This window comes from Nothoprocta perdicaria, unplaced genomic scaffold (assembly GCF_003342845.1).
Source record: "Nothoprocta perdicaria isolate Ctin4 unplaced genomic scaffold, notPer1 scaffold_187, whole genome shotgun sequence".
NCBI lineage: Eukaryota > Metazoa > Chordata > Aves > Tinamiformes > Tinamidae > Nothoprocta > Nothoprocta perdicaria.
The window spans coordinates 1,282,103-1,287,821 of record NW_020455060.1 but is presented as its reverse complement, the minus strand read 5'-3'; the positions used below and the strand labels follow the sequence as shown (position 1 = coordinate 1,287,821).

Below are 5,719 nucleotides of genomic sequence, written 5' to 3'. Positions count from 1 at the left end.
TTGCTCCTAAATCATTTGGGGAAGGGCTTTAAAAGGTAACCGGTGCAGCATTTGCAAATGCATTTTTCTTCCTTTTCTTTGGTTTTCTAAGGTAGGTTTAAAAGCTCAAGGTTAATGCAGATTTCAACTGGACAATTGCAGAAAATTGCAGCTAACCTTAAAACCACTTTTCTTTCTTTTCAAAGTGAAAAGATCCCAGACAAGAATAAGCCCAGGCCCCTGGTCTTCATKTATGTTCCATTACAATGTTTTTAATGAAGGACTCGGAGAGAAATAGCCCTTGAGCTAAAGGAAAAGAAAGATTTCACATGTTATCATGAYGAAACAATGATTTTTGCAAAGATCRGGTCATTATAAATGAGAGAAAAATGACAGGARCCACTTGGTCTTTCTTTTCCCCTCTCCCTTCAACAGAAGCTTTCAATCCTAACCAGCCTCGGTTCCTTTTTCCTTCCAGTGAGGCYGTGGACACGCTTAGACGCAACGCGCCGGGCGAGCCTGGCAAACACAGCCGCACGGAGACACGGGCTGCAAAAAGCATTCCCGGGACACAGCGCAGAGCCCGTCTGCCAGCAGCACACGACTGCCTTCGTGCATCCATCCCCCAGCACGGCCGCCCGGAGCCCTGGCCGTGCTGGGAGCAAAGCGGCRAGCCCGACTTCCCGATAGCTCCAGCACCCAACGCGGCTCCTCCACCCCGGCCCTTCCAAACGCCTCCGAGGGCAGCCTTTGAAAACGGCTTTGGACACGTCCCACACGGGAAAACAACACACCGCAGAGACTTGGCCATGAGTTGGTCTCAAGTCACCAAGTTGGGCACGGGAAAAAAAAATAGACAATAAAAAGTCGCTTCTAGCCAAGTTTTACGTGAATATACAATATATACATTTTTTTCTTTCCCATCACACTTTTTGTCTTAGTTGTTGGCCAACTTGGCTACAAGTTTATGGAAAACTGTGAAATGGAATTATTATAATTGTTTTTTTTTCCCCCCCTCCTCTTTTTGACCAAGCGAAAGGTCCCCAASGTGATAATCTAATTATGGCCAAAGAGTTACAGTTTGAGGGACGCACTATCAAAAACTCTCTTTTCTGCACCATGCTTTCAGAGCAGTTCCTGAGCTCCAGTGATCTAATACTATTGCTATTTATGATTTGAAAAAATTATTTATTATAAAGTATGTCATAAAGTGGAAAATTACTGGTGCCGATCACGTTTCCAAGCGGGCTAATTTAGAGCTCGATGCTGTAAGTCAATCAGGCTAATAAACCTGGGCCGGCGGAGGCTTGGGAACCAGGCTTTTCGCGGCGTTAGGCCRGGATCAAGCAGAATAGCTTTTAACGAGGGGCTTTGGAAAGGCAGGACCGGGGCTGCCCCCCTCCCGGGCTGTCTGCGCTGCCTGTGCGGCCGCTTTCCCGGGATACTGGCGGTCCCGACGTGTTCCTGCAGCTCCCGCTCTGCCCCTGGCTGCTCCAGGTGGATCCTCATCCTTAAACGCCTTGGGCATTTAACCGCCTCCCAGTGCCTTGGGTTTTATCTAGGTTTTGGAAGGATGCAGATAAAGAAAATCAATTAAAAGGAAATAAATGGGTTTTTTTCCAGCCGCTCCTGAGTATGCGCCTTGCTCCCGTTCATCCCACTGGAGCAGAGAAACACGGAGAGGTCGGAGCCCTCAGTGCCACCCTGATGCTCCTGTCAGAGCACGGGGCTGCAGTAGYTGCTCACAGGCTGAACTGTTCTGGTTTGGGGGTTTTTTGTTCATTTGTTTTCTTTTTTGCTTTAAATTAATCCTCAGATGTGTTTACAGATCCTTGCATTTTTATTGTCTTATCATGACATAATCTAACACTAAAAAATAATACTCCATACTCATTTCCATGACATTTTATGCCACTGGAAAACAAGAAACTGCAGCAATGGAGGGAAAAAAAAAAAAAGGCAAAATGAAGCAAAATGTCTTCATTTTGGGAAAAAAAAAAAAAAGCAAAATGTCTTCACTTTGGAGGGAATGATCTTTTAAACAAAATATTCAAAAATTAGTTTTTCCATAGCAAAGCACTGCGAGTTGGGCTGCTGCGGTACCGAGCAGGCAGTGGGAATGGCCGGAGCGCCGGCGGGAATGGGGCGGGTGTCTCCACCGGGAATGGGCCTGGCCGGCCCCGTTCACCCCTGCTCCGGGGGCTGCAGCCCGACGGGCCTCGTCCGGCTGCGGGAGCGCCGGGAGGCTGCGGAGACGGGGAATTGCAGCCCCGGGGAGGCCCCGCACGACCCGGCACGTCCCGCGCCGCCCAGGCCCGCTCCGAGCCGCGATTCCTTAGCSTTAACCGGGACGGGGAACAAGGGACGGAGCAAGGGGGCAGGATCGGGAGCCCTGGATGGCCCTTGGTGCAGGACGGGGAGCCGACGGAGCCTCGGAGCCCTCGGCTCCTCCCCGCACCTGCCCTGGGCCCCCGCTCTGAGCAGACTCACCGTTTCTGGAGACTCTCCCCAATTCAACGTCTGCAGGTTCCTGCCACAACAACAAGGTGTTCGTTGAGCTCTCCGGCTTGCTCTGCCGTGTCAGTCATGCTCCGGGGGAATCCCGGAGAGCCCCGGCCACCTGGCAGGTACGCGGGCGGCGCTTGCCTCATCCCTGGGGAATCTGCCCCGCGCCRGCAGGGATTGCACCGGAGCTGGCGCTCTGCCACCCTCTGCCTCCCCCCGGGACTGCCAGACCGCGTGTTCCTCCCGTGGTGTCCCCAGAAATGACATTAAAGAAGAGGAGGGGTCAGTAATGCAGAAATTGCAATCAGAAGGACATACACTTGGCTTGCAAAATCCAGGCCTCATCCCACTGCTGCGTCTGGGAATTCYGGCCTCTACTCCTGCTTTCTTTTTGGGGATGCAGAGTTAACCACTGTTAGCACAAATACTGCGGTGGGGATCAGCGGCTCAGCATGGCCATGCATGGTTTAAACAGCTGCTTAAACGTCACTGCATGTCCTCGTGCACCTCCTCAGCCAGCAACACATGCAAACCCAGCGGCTTGCCTTGGTGGATGAGCTAAACGCCTGCATCCCAGCGTAATTAAGAGAAGACAGGTGATTAAATGCCATTGATGATGTGAACGCAAAGCTGTTAGYGGAGGACAATAGATTGCAAATAGATAACACAGGCACTTCTGCCAAGGAGTTACACAATCTCACAGTCGCCAGCTACCAGGAACAGGAGCGTTTCCTGCTCTTGCTGGTCTTCACGTGGCCTCCTTGTGTAACCAGGAGGGTGTCAGCTTTCCCCAAGCAGGTGACAGTAGTTGGGGCTGGAAGCTTCCCGCTTGACCCAGGCATCATCCATGAGCTCTTTTCCACGTGGGTCACTGCAAGACGTGGCACCTGCTCCTGGCCTCTTGCCTCACCAGGATGGGCAACCTGGTCATCCTCTTAGCAAAAGCCACCTCTGTCGCCAAGCAAACACAGGGGAAGCTCTGGTGAGGCAGAGTGAAAAACTCCCATGGTTTTTCCTGGAGGGAATAAACACAGGGAAGAGATGGAGGAGATCGGCAGCCCCTTCTTGGATCTGGTGGGGCTTGGGCCCGATTTTGTCAAAAATATATATATATATTCAAATCAAATATATATATTATATATATTCAATATATATTCTATATATATATATATATATATTCGATGGACAAATAGCAGTGCATTAACCTCAGAAATAGCACACTCCGAGAGGTTGGCTGGGAGCCTGGTGTAGCCTCGAGACCTGGCCAGCCCAAGCAGAGCATTTTGTTGTTGCTTTTTCAGAGCGAGGCTCACGGAGACCAGGAGTTGGGCAAAGCTCCCCTCTTTTCGGCAGGTCAACRTGCTCCCCTGCAATCGCTAATATTGAAAGAAAGGGAAAGGGGAAAAGAAACCTTGGAAAATTAAGCTGCTTCGGCATTGCTGATTAAAACCAGTTTGCATTTCATTGTGAAAGACTGTGTTTGCTCAAGGCTTATTCAGCTCTGGTCTCTTCCATGCACATAAGGTTTGTTTTAATGACTGTAGAGTTATATGAATCTGTTAATTTTTTTCCTGAAGGTTTTATAATAACAATGCCTGTTTTTTTCATATAACACTTTACAGCTACGCGTCTGGAAATGCATTGCAAATGGGCAATTAGCATCAGCGCTGCTTTAAAGATGGGGAAACCCAGGCAGAGTCTTGAATGAGACAATTGCCAAAAGGGAAAAAAAAAAGCCAAAAAATTGAGAATTCTGCTTGATCTCAAAAAATTGGAGCTATAGCCTGAAAAGAAATCCTGAAAATAGCAAAATCCTGAAATGCGAAGCCAATAGCAAGGAATAATCAAGGCAGAAGCAGCAGCCATCTGCCCACGTGAAAAAGGCAAGCACGGCCGCAGGATTTTCGGCTGGATTTTAATCCCCAAGGTCCTTAAGAGGGATGCGCCCTCCGGAGCCCGTCCACAGCAAGCGGCACCCGTCGTGCTGGGGAAAAGAGGTGGCCCCAGATTGATGCTCGTGGGACAGCAGGCAACAAGGACAGGCAGCCGGGGAGGTGTAGCCTGGAAAAAGGAGGGAAGGAGCGGGAAGAGGGCAGCTGGGGTGATGACAGGCTTGGAAGAGGCCGTTGCAATCACTTACATCCCACCGGCAGCACCAGGCGAATCCGCTCCGGAGGAGGGCCAGCTCTCAGCGGTTCAGGGGCTCCTGTTTTCTGACAGGGGCTCATTCCTTTTTTTTTTCCTCTCTTTTTTTCCTCCATCTCTGAGCATTTTAATGGGAAAATCTGGAAAGATTAAAGCTCAGAGCAGAAAAAAACCAGCGAGATAATGTTATTTGAGGCAAATCTCTAATGGTTTACTTGGGCTACGTGGGAGGCAAGAGCAAATGTTATATGCTAGGGAATATTAAATTATTAATATTATGTCTAGCTCAAGATTAAGCAGATTCCAGAGACGTGCCATAACCACCCACTGCCAGCTCAGGTATGGATGTGGGGCATGGAGTTAACGAGCAGAGCAGCACATGGAGCAGGACACAACGAGAGGGACACCATGCACAGACCTGGGGACACGGGATGCAACAAGGAAAAGCCATCGGGAAGCAGCTGCACTTCACYGCTCTGCTGATCCCCAGGAACCTGCCCGTAGATCAAGCCAGAGGAGCAACACATGGATCTAATTCTCTAATTCCAGCCCTCACCGCACCATTATCCGCATAAATCCCCCAAGCCGTGACACCAGCCTCTTCATCATCTCCCAGGGAAGACAGGATGGGGAAAGCACAGGCTGGAAGAGAGCAGGAGATCCCGGCAGCAAACCCAGCAACTCATGACCCTCACCCTCCTCAATCACCCACCCTCTATTTCATGTCTCAGCTGATAACATGTGGGTCCTATTTCCCTCCCTCCCCACAGCTGAAGGAGATGAAGCCGTCTTGCACGGGCAGCATTGGCTGCAACTGCTCTTGATTAAAAAACACCATCTTTGGGTAACGAGCACAAGGCTGGGGATTTCTCCCCAATGTGCCYTGGGTCCCCAGGCTTCACCAAGGGGGTCTGGAGCCCCTTTTCTCCCACCCTTAACATCATGGGGCAGTTTCTCACCCAGGGTTCACTGGCACAGCAGCTCAGGGTTGCAATTATTAGACTAGCTAAGGATCTGCTCCCAAATCTTTTACTGCCTGCAAGGAAAACCCTGTATTTAATTGCTCTCCCAGCTCACTTTATCTACTTGA

The 5,719-nt window shown here is 50.2% G+C and overlaps 1 long non-coding RNA gene across 1 annotated transcript; it reads right to left on the bottom strand.

Moving 5' to 3' along the window:
• Window positions 1-2,476: 2,476 nt before the first annotated feature.
• On the bottom strand, window positions 2,477-4,712 carry LOC112945329. Its single transcript, XR_003248989.1, has 4 exons — window positions 4,625-4,712; window positions 3,690-3,860; window positions 2,803-3,499; window positions 2,477-2,509 (listed from the first exon to the last, which is right to left on the bottom strand). It is a non-coding gene; the product is annotated as an uncharacterized LOC112945329 (long non-coding RNA).
• Window positions 4,713-5,719: the final 1,007 nt, after the last annotated feature.